This window comes from Theropithecus gelada, chromosome 14 (genome assembly GCF_003255815.1).
Source record: "Theropithecus gelada isolate Dixy chromosome 14, Tgel_1.0, whole genome shotgun sequence".
In the NCBI taxonomy this organism is placed as follows: Eukaryota; Metazoa; Chordata; class Mammalia; order Primates; family Cercopithecidae; genus Theropithecus; species Theropithecus gelada.
In genome coordinates, this window is record NC_037682.1 from 75071585 (window position 1) to 75088912 (window position 17328).

At 41.7% G+C, this 17328-nt stretch overlaps 1 protein-coding gene across 6 annotated transcripts in view; it reads right to left on the reverse strand.

Annotated features, from left to right (window-relative positions):
• RAB30 (RAB30, member RAS oncogene family) overlaps positions 1–17328 on the reverse strand; it is a 98926-nt gene that overhangs the window by 48434 nt on the left and 33164 nt on the right. The window contains exons 1-3 of one of the 6 annotated variants that reach the window (XM_025357551.1): positions 13083–13308; positions 12469–12524; positions 11918–12018 (exon numbers count right to left, since the gene is read on the reverse strand). The exons of 3 other annotated variants lie outside the window; for them this stretch is intronic. The gene's annotated coding sequence lies outside the window, so the exon portion shown is untranslated. Of the gene's footprint in view, positions 1–11872; positions 12019–12468; positions 12525–13082; positions 13309–17328 lie in introns of those variants that run through there. 2 more of the 6 variants (XM_025357549.1, XM_025357552.1) reach the window with 2 other exon arrangements.

Consider the following 17328-nt stretch of genomic DNA (forward strand, 5'->3'; position numbering starts at 1 on the left):
AACTGACCAGAATCAGAAGTGAAATCTAGAGTACTACAAAACATTTCTTTCATAAGTAACGGGCAAGTAAAAAAAAAATTATAATGAAGTAAAAATATCCCCTGGCCACAACTGGGGAAATATGAGCATGGCCTGATATCAGATGATCATTTTGATTTTTGTTTTAGATAAAATTTTATGTTGCATCAAATGTCTTTATTCTTAGAACACACATGCTGAAATGAGAATTTCAGGTGAAGTGTTATAACATCTGCAACTTTCAAATGGTCCAGCATATATGTATATATGCATATGTGTGTGTGTGTGTATATATATGTGTATATATATGTATATATATACACACACACACATACATACACGAGAAATAAGGCAAAATGTTAACAATTGTTTAATTTAGTTGGTGGGTATTTGGGTGTTCAATTTATTACTCTTTCAAATTCTCAGTATGATTAAAATTTTTCATAATAATAGTTGGGGGAAAATATTCTCAGTTGATTCTGGTGATAACCTAGCTTGGGAACCACTGTTTTACCCAATAGATTCATTCCTGAAGTTAGAAAAATAAGAATTCTGAGATATACAACATATAAATGCTCTGAAGGCAATAGTATTTAAAGAAATCTCAAGTCACAATCTCTCTGTAAAACACTGTCTCCTAATTAATTGTTCATAAACCTACATTTCACATAGGATTTGCTTAAGGTCAGCGCTCAGATAAGGGCAGACTTGAAATGTTGGTTAAGGGAAGAAGAGGCATGTACAAGCACAAAGCCTGAGGGTTGTACTTGACTTCTGTCTGCTCCCTAACTCCTGTCTTGCTGATTTAGCTATTGAATATTTATCAAACCAGTCCCCTCCTCTCCTCCACTCCTGTTACTGCCTTGGGTCAGACTTCATCCTATCTCCCCTGCACCAGTGCTGAGAGTTCCAGCTGATGGCCCTGCCTTGGGTCCTACCCAGCTCAGATTCACTTCCTCCTTGGCTAATACATATCCAAAACATATGCTGGCTCGTTGCTCTTCTACTGAAAACCCTACAATGGCTTCCCACTTCAAAATCAAGTCCAGAACTCTTCAACCTGTTTATAATATCCTCTCAACTTTGCCAGCCTCAACTCTCACCAAACTCACATTTTATAGCCCAGTAACAGTGAATTCCCCATGATACGTCTCACCTCCATGCTTCAGCCCATGCATTCTTATTCCACCTTACTCAGGCGTCACTCTCTTTCTGAAAGCTTTCTTGGATTTACCACCTGCCATGCCTTCCCTCCCATCTCCCATACAGAGGTTAGAGTCTCCTATTTGGTTCTCCCACAATACCTCGACAGAGTTTGATCTGTGCAGTTAACCAACTGCTCACAATTATTTACTTATAAGACTATTTACTCCATATCCTGGGACTTCTTGGGGAAGGACTGGATTTTATTCATCTTTATAGCCCCAGTACTTATTTCTGCTTTGCCTTTCTGATGCCCCATTTTCTCCTCTAGAGAATCAGAAGAATATCACCAACTTGAAAGGCTGGCATTAATTAAGTATTCAAAGCTTACCACAGGCATACAATAGGCCTTCAGCACATTTGATTTATATGCTCAGCATCTCTTGTTTTTCGCTTTCCAATTCTGCCCTTCAGGACCAGCCTCTTACACTGGCCCTGTTTCCAGCAAGGACACAGCAAGTAAGCTCCCCATCCATCTACATGCCAAAATAGTGAGGGTCTCAAACTCCAGATCTGCCTCAGGCTTCCCCACCCTGCCAGTGCCCTCTGGACTCTAGGATGACTCAACTAAGGAACCAATGCCGTACTGCAAACATTTCTTGAGCAGTTTTATGCAAGGCAATGTCCCTGATGCAGTGGAAAGTGATACAACACGTACAAAAAATGTATGACCTCTTATAGGGTAGGGGAAGGCTGAGGAGACAATTAGACAAGTGAAGGCAGTAAAATTCAAAGAAGAAAAACGTTGTACGTCTCTGGGGGTAGATAGAAATGCCTTAGAGGAGGTGGCATTTGAACTAGACCACAAAGGATGGATTAAAGCTAAGAGGCTGTTTCCAGAATTATGTGTGTTCCATAAAACACAACACCGAAATGCTACTGCTACTCAGATGAAAAGTAAAGTAAATTTAGAAAATGCTGCCTACTATGTACCCCTCTAGGAGATCTGCAATGCACAGTAACAAGCGTGAAATAAGGAACCCTACTTAACTGTGTTGAACCCAGCATCCCAAGTTTGTTTGACTACTAGTTAATTCCCTATTTCTTTCCTCCTGGGAGGAGAGAGTTATAGCATCTTTCAAGCTCTGAGGTGTCTTGAAGTAGGGAACCCTATATAACTCTGTTTAACCCAGCATCCCAAGTTTGTTTGAACACTAGTAAGTTCCCTATTTCTTTTCCCCTGGAGTTAGATGTATAGCAACTTGGAGAACACACTTTAAGAAACAACAGGTTAAATGTTACCCTTTCAAAGCTATCCATTTGCATTTTACCAGGACTTCACATTGATAATACCTTCATATCTGACTTTTTAACAACACAACCAGCAATTTTTAAAATTCTCCTGACATTTTGTCAGAAGAGAAAAAGCAATGGAAGATGCTGCAGAACCAAGAAGTTTCTCATTGTGAAACACAGTGTAGACCATAAGCCTTTTTATCAAGCGAAGGGAACAACACATCTCTGACTGAGTCCATTCATTCTTTGTTAGGATGTTTACACTCTTATAGCTGCCCTCACTCCCTCTGCAACCTGCTGACTGGGTAAACAACACCAGACTTGAAAGCAAAGGGAACAACATTGCATAACAACAAGCCCACAGGGCATGTTTTGCTCCTTTATATTTACCAAACAGTTGTGCTTGTAAAAGACAAGAAGGAAAGGGGCACTGCAGCTCATCTGTCCCCACTCCTGAAATTACAATGCTGAATTATTCAGTCTGAGAGTTAACATGTTTACTGGGAGTGAGGCACTGTGCTCATGATACAAAGAAAAATAAGGTATAGTCGTTACTTCACAAGCCAGGGAAGACAGGCAAACAAAATGTAATGCAGCAAAGTGCAAGCAAACACTTCTACAATAAGAGGGGAGTACACAGCAGCCAGGACTCCTTACCTTTGCCTGGGCTTAAGGTCAAAAGAAAGTATGTTAAAATAAGGAAAAACTCCTCTTCATTCTTAAAGAATTGAAAAAGAGTTTTCCAGGCAAATACAATATATGGAGAGATATAGATATACAGATGTAGATAGATGATATAGATATAGATACAAGGCCAGGCATGGTGACTCACATCTATTAATCCCAGCACTTTGGGAAGCCAAGGTGGGGGGACTGCTTGAGCCCAGGAGTTTGAGACCAGCCTAGGCAACATAATGAGACCCCCATCTCTTCAAAAAGATTAAAAAATAAGCCAGGCATGGTGGTGTGCACCTGTAGCCCTAGGTACAAGGGAGACTGAGATGGGAGGATCACTTGAGCCTGGGAGGTTGAGGCTGCAGTGACCTCTGATCATCCCACCCCCCCCCCACCAAACCAACCCCAAAAACCCCTGCCAAAAAAAAAAAAAAAAAAAAAAAAGCACATAGATATAGATACACATACACACATTTAAAAAAAAAAAAAAAATAAGGCCATAGGGCTGAGTAGAATAGGATACGTGATATGATTTGGATATCTGTCCCCTTCAAATCTCATGTTGCAATGTAATCCTCAGTGTTGGAGGTGGGGCCTGGTGTGAGGTGTTCATGAATGGTTAGCACCATCCCCTTGGTGATGAGTGAATTCTGGCTCCAGTAGTTCATGTGAGATCTGGCTAAGAGTGTGGCACCTCTGTCCTCACTCTCTCTTGCTCCCACTCTTGCATGTAACATTCTGGCTCCCAGTCACCTTCTATCCTGACTGTAAGCTTTCTGAGGTTTCACCAGAAGCAGATGCCAGCACCATGCTTCCTGTAAAGCCTGTAAAACTGTGAGCCAATTAAATCTCTTTTCTTTATAATTTTCCCAGCTTCAAGTATTTCTTTGTAGTAATGCAAAAATGAACTAACAATAGGATAGGACAAGATTGAAAAGAAAAAAAGAGCAGCCAGTCTGGAGAAGGTGTCAAACTGAACTACTGCATCTAATTTCACTTATTCCAAAAATCCCACAAAAATTCAGTAAAGTGCTTTCTTCTTATTAACAAAACCTTACAAGTACAGAGAAGACAAGAGAAGACAATGGTGTCAAATTTTGGAAGCTTGGGAAGCAGATGAACAAGTAGTAACGGACTTAGCATACTCAGAAAATCCAGAATTCAGCTGATTTAAACCACAGAATCCTTAAAAAGTACAGGAACTGACAGTACCTTGTACTCCTAGAGCAGGTGTATAGGATGCTAGAATAAAGAACACAAGAGAGAAGGCTAATCAAGGAGTTAGATACCTAGATTCCCCCTCCTCATTAACAAAACTCCAAAGGCTTGTCTCTGCAGAGCGCAAAACAGAAATATCCAGTATTTGCTTGAAATAATCTGAGGAAGGGGATTGGGGGATACAGAGCAAACTAAAATATCCATCAACTGAAAACTAGTGAACCTGAATGATGGGTAGATGGGGATTCACTGTATTGCCGTCCCTACTTTTGTAATCTTTAGCATTCCCCATAATAAAAAGTAAGAGTGTCTTTGGCCTGGCAGTATCCAGCATGGTTGAGGGGGAAACACATCATGATAAGGTACTATGTCTACAGAAGGTAGAGTGCAAATGTTCCCACATTCCTTCTGAGTACCAAGGCACAGTCAGATAGAACCCCACCATCCGAAGAAGAGTGAAAGACTCTTTGCTGGTGAATGTACCCAAGGGAAAACCTGAAGATGCTAACATCAGGGGAGCCCAACAAACAGCCCATCCAGATCACCCTACTGTGAGGCTCAGAGCTAATTATCTCCATTCTGTATTCAGAGTTTCCTGATGGTACTTTTTAAAAAGAGCTTTATGTCATATAGCATATAATTCACCCTTTTAAAATACACAATTTTGCTCTAGGAACTACATGAAAAATAAAATGTATATTTCAGTGGTTTTTAGCATATTCACAGAGTTATACAACCATCACCACAATCAATTTTAGAACATTTTCCATTCCCCCAATGAAAATCCTACACACATTAGTAGTCACTGCATTCCCCCGACTCCCGCAAGTAACTACTAATCTATTTTTTTGCCTCTATAGATTTGTCCATTCTGGCCATTTCATATACATGAAATCTTACACTGTGTGGTCTTTTGTGAGTGACTTCTTTCACTTAGCATAATGTTAAGGTCTTGACAGCTTTTTTTCCTCCTCCTCTTAATCAGGAGCAACACAGTCAAGGATCACATTTTAGAGTGACATCTTGGGAAAGCCTCTATTAAAGATACAGACCACGGCAAACACACAACAAAGAGACTTGAAGGAAACAGATAATATGCAAGGACAGAAATACCATTAATATTCTCACAAATTGAAATAAAACTACATCCATGAAACAAAAATAGGAGGCTATATAAAGGAAACACAGAGAACAAAAAGAGCTCTTAGACATTGACAACATAATAGCAGAAATTTTTAAAAATCTTCAATGAAAGGATTGAAAGATAAAATAGCAATCTTCTAAAGAATAAAATCAAAAGACAAAGATATGGAAACAGCAGAGAGAAGTTAAGAATATTCTAAAGGCTCAGTACAGGAGGTCCTATATCCAAGTAAGAAATTCCCAGGAAAGAACAGAAAAAAGAAAAATCATAACAATATAATTCAATAAAATTTCAGAGAACTGAAGGATGCAGGTTGCCAGCTTGAAAGGGCCCAGCACACCAAGCACACTGTGAAATTTCAGAAAGTTGCAGACAAAGAGAAGATTTTACACACTGTCAGAGAGGAGGGAAAGACAAATAGGTTATATATAAAGAATCAGAAATCAGAACCCTTCCAACTTCTCTACAGCAACAATAAAGACAATAAAGCAATGCCTTTAAAATCTGAAGGAAAATGATTTTCAACTTAGAATGCAATACCCAGATAAACTACCAATAAAGCACGAGAATAGAACAATGATAATTTAAAGTATACAAGACTCAGAAATTCATATTCCATGCACCGTTTTATAAGAAGCTCCTACTTTGAGAGGCCAAGACAGAAGGATTGCTTGAGCGCAGCAGTTTGGGAGCAGCCTGGCCAACATGGCGAGACCCTATCTCTACAAAAAGTGAAAAAATTAGCCAGGCATGGAGGCATGCACCTGTGGTCCCAGGTACTTGACAGGATCACTTGAGCCCAAGAGTTTGAGGCTACAGTGAGCTGTTTCACATCACCACACTCTAGCCTGGGCGACTGAGTGAGAACCTTTCTCAAAAACAACAACAACAAAAAGCTCCTGGAGGATGTCCTTCACTAAGTGGTATACAAGAAACATCTAGAGATCTAGTCCAAAGACAAGCAACAGAGGACCCCAACAGGACCCCAACATGACTACCACAGGAAGTAGTCAACCAGACTAAAGAAGTGTAACTCAAGAGACAGACACATTGAAGACAGCCATCACCAACAACCCCACTGCCTTTAAACCCTCTTTTGTGTTGTGTTCAAATATTTTAAATATATGACTATAAAGTTTTCAAACATACATAAAAGTAGACCCCTGACACCCATCACCAAAATTCAACAATTACCAAGATTTTGACATGTTAACTTAATCTATCCCTTCCCCCCCATTTTTTCTTTGTTTAAATATTTATTATTATTATTATTATTATTACTATTTTAAGACAGGGTCTCGCTCTGTTGCCCAGGCTGGAGTGCAGTGGTATCATCATGGCTCACTGCAGCCTCAACCTCTGGGATGCAGCAAACCACCTGCCTCAGTCTCCCACAGCGCTGGGATTACAGGTATGAACCTCAGCACCCAGGCTGTTTAAGTATTTTTAAACAAATTCTACATCATATCATTTTATCCCTGTGTACCTCAGAACTCATCTGTATATTATTCATCTTCTTACATTATACTACTATTATCACACCTGAATAAAAGTAACAGTAATTCCTTGATATCATCCAATACCTAGTCCATAAAATTTTCCCCAACATCTCAAAAATGTCTTTTTACACACATCCACATGCATACTTGTAGCAGCACACCTCACAACTGCAAAGATATGGAACCAAACTAAGTGCCCATCAACCAATGAGTGGATAAAGAAAATGTGGTATATATCCACCACGGAATACTACTCAGCCATAAAAAGGAATAGAATAATGTCTTTTGCAGAAACTTGGATTGAGCTGGAAGCCATTCTTCTAAGTGAAGTAACTCAGGAATGGAAAACCAGATGCCTTATTTTCTCACTTAAGTTGGAACTAAGCTATGAGGACACAGAAACAATACAGAGCAATATAATGAAATTTGGGACCTGGGGAAGGACGGGGCAAGGGGAGTGAGGGATAAAAGACTATATATTGGGGGCCGGGCATGGTGGCTCACACCTGTAATCTCAGCACTTTGGGAGGCTGAAGTGGGCAGATCACAAGGTCAGGAGATAGACCATCCTGGCTAACACAGTGAAGCCCTGTCTCTACTAAAAATAAAAAAAAATTAGCCGGGTGTGGTGGTGGGCACCTGTAGTCCCAGCTACTCGGGAGGCTGAGGCAGGAGAATGGCGTAAATCCGACAGGCAGCGCTTGCAGTGAGCCGAGACAGCATCACGCACTCCAGCCTGGGTGACAAAGCAAGACTCCGTTTCAAAAAAAAAAAGACTGCATATTGGGTACGTGTACATTGTTTGGTTGACAAGTGCACTAAAATCTCAGAATTCACCACTGCACAATTTATCCATGTAACCAAAAACCACTTGCAACCCAAAAGTCATTAAAAAAAAATTTTTTTAAATGTCTTTTCAATGCCAGGTGTGGTGGCTCATGCCTATAATCCCAACATTTTGGGAGGCCATAGCAGGAGGATCGCTTGAGCCCAGGAGTTCAAGAGCAGCCTGGGCAACTTGGTGAGACCTCATCTCTTCAAAAAATTAAAAAAAAAAAATTTGTTGGGTGTGGTGGTATATGCCTGCAATCCCAGCTTCTTGGGAGGTTGAGGTGGGAGGATTGCTTGAGCTCAGGAGGTCAAGCCGTGTTCATGCCACCGTACTCCAGCCTGGGTGACAAAGTGAGACCCTGTTTCAAAAAACAAAAAGTCTTTTTTGACTGCATGTGGTGGCTCATGCCTATAATCCCAGCACTTTAGGAGGCCGAGGTGGGCAGATCACCTGAGGCCAGGAGTTCGAGACCAGCCTGGCGAACATGGTGAAACCCCATCTCCAGTAAAAATACAAAAATTAGCTGGGCATGGTGGCACACACCTGTAATCCCAGCTACTCAAGAGGCTGAGGCAAGAGAATTGTTGAAACCAGGAGGCAGAGGTTGTAGAAAGCTGAGATCGTGCCATTGCACTTCAGCCTGGGCGACAGAGCAAGATTCCATTTCAAAAAAAAAAAAAAAAGTCTCTTTGCAATTAAACTAAATTGTGTCCCCCCACAAGTTCATATACAGGTTGAAGCCCTAATTGTGTCCCCCCACAAGTTCATTGTGTCCCCCCAACAAGTTCATACATATGTTGAAACCCTAATTCCTAGTACCTTAGAATGTGACTGTTCATGTATTTGGAGATAGAGCCGTTAAAGAGGTAATTAAATTAAAATGAGGTCCTTAGGGTGGGCCCTAATCCAATCTAACTGGTGTCCTGATAGAAAGAGAATAGGACATGTAGCAGACACTGGGAGTGTGCATATACAGAGAAATAACCATGCAAGGAAGTGGCAAGAGGGCAGCCATCTGCAAGCCAAGGAGAAAGGCCTCAGAGGAAACCAATCCTGCCAGCACCTTGATCTTGGACTCCTAGCCTCCATAACAGTGCAAATATTAATTTCTGTTGCTTAAGCCACCCAGTGTGTGGTATTTTGTTATGGCAGCACTAGCAAACTAACACACAGACTATCCGAATCAAAACAAGGTTCACACATGACATCTGGTTATAATTCTTAAGTCACTTTATTATTTTTTTCATGTCATTGACTTGTTGCAGAAGCCAAGTCAGTTGTCTGACAGAATGTTCTACATTCTAAATTTTTCTGTTTGTTTCCTTAGAGAGTAATTCAACTTGTCATCCTTTCCCCCATCTTTCCAATATATTAAAGTTAGCTCTAGAGGCTTAATGAGATTTTAAGAGTCAATGTTTGGGTAAGAATATTCCATAAGTGGTGCTGCACAGTTTTTTTTTTTTTTTTTTTTTTTTTTTTGAGATGGAGTTACGCTCTTGTTGGCCAGGCTGGATTGCAATGGCGCAATCTCGGCACACCGCAACCTCTGCCTCCCAGGTTCAAGTGATTCTGCTGCCTCAGCCTCCCGAGTAGCTGGGATTATAGGCATGTGCCACCACACCTGGCTAATTTTGTACTTTGAGGAGAGATGGGGTTTCTCCATGTTGGTCAGACTGGTCTCGAACTCCCAACCTCAGGTGATCCACCTGCCTTGGCCTCCCAAAGTGCTGGGATTACAGGTGAGAGCCACCAGGCCGGGCCTGCATATTCTCTTTTTAACCTGACAAAAAACGCGTAGGTAAACTTGGTCCAGGTTCTTTCTGCCTCTATTTGTCTTGACCATATGCTGATGAAGTACCTGCTCATCTCCACACGATTTGTTGGGGCTAGTTGGTGACATTCACTTTATCCTACAAAAGAGTTCTGCTTTGACCTACTCCTTGAGAGCTGAAAGGAGGCCAAAGAGAGACTGGAAGTAGAAAAGACAGAGCCGTCTATTCTCTGTAACCATATTCCACACGTCCAGTGTGTGCCCACACTACAACCCTGTCAGATGTCTCAATAGTAGTGATCCTTGTTTCCTAGGATTCACTCACATCCTTGCCCACTGACTTCCCCATTAGAGCCTTTTAAACCCCCTGGAAATCTAAAGCCATATTATGACCCAGAGTTTAGATCTAACAGTGACAAAGCTTGCTCGGTTTGTGCTTGCCTTTTGGTTTTTTAAAAAACATTTGTTTTAGTAATACAAACATAGGTGGTTAAATTGTACAGAAAAGTAAGAGAACGATGAACATAAAAGTCAGGATAATCATTATGTCTGGTGAGGAGAAAAGGTGGTATGAGTTCAGGGCAGAGAGTGGACAAACAGCTTCTAGGATACAAATAATGACCCATCTAATAAATTGGATGGCACATTCACAATTTTCTTTCTTTAATTTTTTGAGACAGCATCTCACTATTTTGCCCAGGCTGGTCTTGAACTCCTGGCCTCAAGCAATCCCCCAACCTCAGCCACCTGAGTAGCTGGAATTGCGAACATGTGCCACTGCATCTGGCCACAATTTTAATGTTCATCTTTAAACTGAAAATATGTATTTAAAACATTCTTTCATACCCATTGTATATTTCGCATTAATTATTTTTATGTAAGCAGTCCACCATAGCTAGAACACAGGGTTTGAAGAGTAGAGTAAAAGGAGAAAAGACTGGAAAAGGAGTTTACTCTACAGGCAAATAGGAACCTTAATCATGTTCTCTTGGAAGTAACATCAGGGAACATTTATACCCAGTATCAATTAAAATGGCTGTCTCATAATCTATCTATCAAGAATGATAGGAAAAAATCCATCTTTTCTAAGTTACCTAAATATGAAATACTCGACATCTTAAACATCTCACTGGGGAACATAATAATATGATTTTGATGTATTTTTCCAGGGAGAGGAGTTTCAGCTTGCCCTAGGGAACACGTTTGCCTCAAATTCTTTTTTTTTTTTTTTTTTTTTTTGAGACAGAGTCTCACTCTGTCGCTCAGGCTGGGGTGCAATGGCGCGATCTCGGCTCACTACAACCCCTGCTTCCCGGGTTCAAGTGATTCTCCTGCTCAGCTTCCAGAGTAGCCAGGATTACAGGCACATGCCACCACACCCAGCTAATTTTTGTATTTTTAGCAGAGATAGGGTTTCACCATGTTGGTCAGGCTGGTCTCGAACTCCTGACCTCAGGTGATCTGCCCACCTTGGCTTCCCAAAGTGCTGGGATTAAACGTGTGAGCCACTGAGCCTGGCCTGCCTTAAGTTCTTAAATGACACAAAGCTGGGAGGGATGCAGAACAAATGTTTTACATGACAGAATTAGAATATATCTTGGCAAGCTGGAGTGACAGGTCAAATCTAGGCCAATTTCTAATAACATCTCACATTTGTTGAGAACACTCGATATGCCAAGAGCTTTACATAATTTATCTCATTTAATCCCTACAACCACACTGTGAAGTTGAGATCCAGGAAAGTAACTTGCCCAAGGTCATAAAGCAAGTTAATAGCAGAGTCATGATTTGAACCTAGGTTTGCAAGCTCAAGTTTCAGTCTCAAGTGAGATTCCTTCAGCCACCAGAAATTAACATTCAAAACTGAATCCTCTGCTAACACATTGGGAATTAAGAAAACAATAATAAATAAATAAAAATCTCAATCCTCTTTAATTCAGCCTGTCACCCTCAGAAAACTGCACCACCCAATCCCAACCCCCTTGGGCATATGAGGGTATCAAGTACCTCCAAAGAATGATCAGATCAAATGAAAAAACAAACAAAAACAAAAAAGAATAATCAGATTAGGCCATTTTCATTAATGTAACACTTGGGGACCCCCAACAGCTGCCAGGAAACCTCCATCTGTCCTCAAAAGCAAGTCCAGTCTCAAAAGCAAGCTGTAACAGGATTCTCTCTGCAACCCATTCCCAGCTCAGCCATGTCTGCCTCCCCATCTGTATTTAAGACTTTGCAAAACTCAAGCTCTGCAGTTATAAATGGAGGCCCCTTACCACAAAGGTTGCTCAGCAAGACCCCTCAGTCAGGCTATTCCCTACCTTCAATTTTCTCTCGTCCTCAGGGGCACTGTGATTTGATGGGTGTGTATAGCTGAGAGAACAGCACAACCGGCTCCAGTGCACAGTCATATCCAATGGAGCTATCCCGAAAGACAGCCAGAGAATTTTAATGAAAACCAGAAAACCCCTGGCTGCTAAGTCCAATTGCAGTTCAGGCCTGCCAGCCCCTCCCCCTGCAGCTAAGAATCTCTGAGCCAGCTTTGCCCCAAAGAGCAGGGAAGAAAATCCATTTTGCATTCAGTAAATCCTTCCATAGCAGCCATTCCCAGGGTCATTTAGGTTAAAGGTGAGGCATATGATAACTGCAATGGGGCCCAGGGACCCTGAGAGGCACAGGGTGTGGCAGCAGCAGATTTGAGCCAACAGATTATGAAACAGTCATTTAAAAAAAAAGAAGTCTTTCCTTCTGCCAAAGCTCTCTGCCCACAGCTGCATACAAGGCTAGCGAGGAATCTTAACAAGCTTAAAGGGGCCGTATTTCAGATACTCGAGAACCAAGACAGGAGGAAATAAGTATTTTGAGCACTTACTATGTATCAGGTGCTCTGATCTCATTTCATCCTCACTGTGAGATGGGAACTGTAAACTGCATGTAACAGATAAGATCACTGACTCAGAGAGGTTCCGTAACTTGTCCGAGGAACACAGTTAGCAAGAGGGGAAGCGAGATTGGAAAGTTCAGTGTGGGTGAGGCTCATCAGAAGTATCAAACTTTTTGTTAGCAGAGAGCAGAAAAAAAGAAAAAGAAAAGAAAAAAAGAAAAAGAAATACTAAAATCAAAATCCTGACCTGTCCTGACTAATAAAAAGAATGACCATTTACTGAACACTGGCTATGTGCCAGGCACTAAGCTAATATTTTTACATGCACTGTATCCCCTAATCCTCACGGCAACTAGATAAGATATAGGTCGTTATTACCTCCATTTAGTAATGAGCAAACTATGGCTTAGACATTCAATAACTTGATCAAGGTCACTGCATCACCAGGATTGGAACCCTGGTCTAATTCCAGAGTGCTCACCTTAAAACACTCACCCTAACAGCCTTCAGAAGGGAGCCATCTAGATCATCATGCCAAGCAGGCAACTTGCAGGGAGATTTCTGCTCCCCTCCCCAGCAGGTAATGCACATTCCAGACTTGCCTTTCAATTCCTCCTAGCACTCTTCAGTGGAGGCACAGAATCACTCGCTCTGGGAAAGCTGATAGCTATGGTTCCACCTTCCCATGTACCACGGACTCTGCTGTCCCGACATGAGTGAAGGAGAACGCCACCACCATGATCCAGAGACTCACGTGAGTATAGAAGCAGACAGCTTCTTTCCCCGGGCCCTGCTCCATAGGCCCATGCAACCTCAAGCAGCAACCTCTTCCTCAACAGCTCACAGGCCTGTTTTGTATTCTTAACAGGAGACCACGTGCCTCCTCTTTGAGCAACTGTGATTTCCCAAGGGAGATGACTGTCTAGACACAGCATCTATCTTGACAACCAGACTGGGCCACACGATGTTCGGTTTGATAATTTAGATTTTAGGGTCTGTGTTCAGCTCTCCAGCGAAGGCTCTGTGCCTGGCACCTCTGGGTAATCAGATTGAGTATCATTCAGTGCAACAGCTGACACCCTGGGTTAGAACCGTCTTCCCAGCCAGGCACACACACAGGCACAACACACAAACAGTTCCATTAATGAGGCTAAAACTTGATAGAACTCTTCTATGCATGTTTAGAATTAAGTGCCAGGCTTTGACTGGTGGTAGACTGAATACCTAATATGTATCAGGTACTGTGGTGGGTACATTCACAGTCAATGTCTTAATTGACCCGCACTACATTCTGTAAGGTAGATAGAATTGCTATTATTCAGATGAGGCAACTAAAGCCCAGAGAGATAGCATAATTTGCCCAAAGTCACACAGGAAGTGGCAAAGCTCAGGTTCAAATTCTTTTTTATTTTTTTTTGAGATGGAGTCTCACTCTGTCTCCCAGGCTGGAGTGCAGTGGTGCGATCTCGGCTCACTGCAACCTCCACCTCCCAGGTTCACGCAATTCTCCTGCTTCAGCCTCCCCAGTAGCTGGGAATACAGGCAGGTGCCACCACACCCAGGTAATGTTTGTATTTTTAATGGAGACAGGGTTTTATTATGTTGGCCAGGCTGGTCTTGAACTGCTGACCTCAAGCTATCTGCCAGCCTCAGCCTCCCAAAGTGCTAGGATTACAGGGATGAGCCACCACACCCAGCCTCAAATTCATTTTTAATGTGATTCCAACACCCTTTCAGTCAATTATGAGGCCATTCATTTATTCCTCAGATAATTATTGAGCACCATCTATGAGCCAGCTACTGGGACACTTACAGAGGATACAACTGTTAACGTAAGGTAGGTCCAGTCACCAAAGAACTAATGTTCTTGTGAGGATAGATGACAATGCAGATAGATAATTACAGAATGATGAGATGGGGCCTTACAGGAGTGATGGGGTCAGGCTTCTCTGAGAAAGTGAAATGTGAGCTGAGACCTGAAAGATGAGAATGAGCCAGGCATTTGCAAAGCTAGGAAAAGAGCGCAGGCCATAGACAGAAGAAGTGCAAGGGTTGGCTACTGGAAAAGGCTTGGCATGTCCAAGGAACATAAAGGAGAACAGGGACCAAGGCTGGGTGAGCAGCAGGGAAAAAAGAACGGTTGAGATGACACAGGGCCTTGTTGACCATGGAAAACACTTTGAATTTTGTTCAAAGGGCAATGGGAGATCAAAGAAGAGTTTTAATCAGGGAAATAGTGTAATCTGATTTGCGCTTTAAAGAGATAATTCTGGTCGCTGTGTGGAGAAGTGAGTGTAGGGAGTGGGCAAGACTCAGGAATGAGGGAGAGAGAACGGTGGCCTGGACCACGATAATGGTAGGGGAGTGGATTTTACATTTGGGAATGAGAAAGAAAATACTTAAGGTGAAACTGTTTTTTTTAAAAAATAAAAATAAAAATTTTGAAATTTAATTACAATGTAAAAAAATAAAAGACAAATGAATTTTATTTATTTATTTATTTATTTTTAGAGCAAGTCTTGCTCTGTCACCCAGGCTGGAGTACAGTGGTGTGATCTCGGCTCACTGCAACCTCTGCCTCCAGTCTCCCTAGTAGCTGGGATTACAGGCGCCCACCATCATGCTTGGCTAATTTTTGTATTTTTAGTAGAGACAGAGTTTCGCCATGTTGGCCAGGCTAGTCTCGAACTCTTGACCTCATGTAATCCACCTGCCTTGGCCTCCCAAAGTGCTGGGATTACAGGCGTGAGCCACTGCACCCAGCAGAATGAATTTTTAAAAAAATAATGAAAATACTTGCTGATGAATGGCATGTGAATGGTGAAGGGAACAAACTCCTAGGTTTCTAGCTTGAACAACTGGGTAGAGGGTGGTACCACGTATTAACAGAGACTGGAGGAGAAGCAAAATGCTCATGAGATAACCAACTATATCACACTAAGAAGAAAAAAAAAAGTGGACCCCAGTTGTTTATTCAAGGGGAAGCTAGGAATTAAAGGCCTGAAGCTGCTACTCTGGTGAAAATAAAGTGTTTAGGGGTTATGATAGAGAATAAAGTGCAAGAATCTGAAAGGCTGCCTTAGGAAACAGGGGTTCCACTTACTTCATGTGGCCATCACTGCCAAACTGGAACCAATGTGTGGAAGACAGACATAGGAAAGGAATTCAGTCTGACGTAAGAAAGGGCTGTCTCATGGTCAGAGTGAAATGAGCTGCCTTGGGAGTGGGAGAGGGTGACTTTTCTGTCATTGGAAGTGTTAAAGAAAAAAACAGATGACCCCTTGTCTACAGGGTTAGAGAGAGAATTCAGTAATTGAATAGGGAAAATGCTACATAAAATCCTCCTAAACTCTGGAATTCTGTGGTTTAAAGATAAAATCTTAATTAATCTAACCTTCAGGACTGGAGTTTCTCCAACAGGGCAGAACTCCCTTGGTATGTCCTACCTCTCAGAAGGCAAATGAGAACAACGTTAGCTAATTTTAGTCACTATAAAGTGACTCCTAGTTCATTTCTAAGTGTCAAACAAGATGTTGAAAGGCTTTTTGGTGTAAGTGAAAGGCATAAGCTATGGAATTGGATATCACATATCTGCAATTGATTAGCGCTGTGTCCTCTGGCAAATTATTTAAATCCTCTGAATCTCAGTTTATTTCTTTGAAATACGGGGAAAGCAATGCCTTCCTCAAGATGTTTACTGTGAGGACCAATGCCTTGTGCCTGATACATTCAATTAAGAATAATAATGAGGCTGGGTACAGTGGCTGACGCCTGTAATCCCAGCACTTTGGGAGGCCGAGGTGGGCAGATCACCTGAGGTTGGGAGATCGAGACCAGACCGGCCAACATGGTGAAACCCCGTCTCTACTAAAAATACAAAAATTAGCCGGGCATGGTGGCGGGCGCCTGTAATCCCAGCTACTTGAGAGGCTGAGGCAGTAGAATCACTTGAACCTGGGAGGCAGAGGTTGCAGTGAGCAAGATCGCGCCACCGCATTCCAGCCTGGGCGAGAAGAGAGAAACTGCATCTCAAAAAAAAAAAAAAAAAAAAGAAGAAGAAAAATAGCTAACATCTATTACTACAGATCCATAACTATATGCTAGGCATGTACTATGTGCATTTTAAAAAATTCAATCCTTACAACAACCCAGAAAGTAGCCACTATTATTATTCCGTTATAAAAACCAGAAAATTGATTTCTAAAGGTAAAGTAACTTATCCAAGAATCATATAATTAGTAATTGCCCAAATTAGGAAAAACCAAATTCAACAAAGTTGAAACAAAAAGATAAAGAAAACCATATTTAGATAAGTTGAAAAAAAGTTACCTACTGTCGAATTAACAAACAATTCAATTCACCAACTAGTCATTTAGTAAATATTTATTAAACATATAAATAAATAACTGAATGAATGAATGATTCCAAAGAACATTTATTGAGTTCCTGCCAGGCACAACATCAAGAAACTAGGGTTACAGAAAATGTACATCAATTTAATTGAGAGTTTGCCATTAACACCACAATCTTCAAACTGCAAATAAACTGCCAACTTAACAACACTTAGTCCATGATAAAAAGTCCTAAGAAATGCCATTCTCAGCTAAGCGCTCATGACTCACGACTGTAGTCCCAGCACATTAGGATGCCAAGGCGGGCAGATACCTTGAGCTCAGGAGTTCAAGACCAGCCTGGGCAACATGGCAAAACCCCATCTCTACAAAAAATACAAAAATTAGTCAGGTGTGGTGGCATGTGTCTGTGGCCCCAGCACTTGGGAGGCTGAGGTGGGAGGATCACTTAAGCCTGGAATGTTGAGGCTTCAGTGAGCCGAGATCACGCCACTGT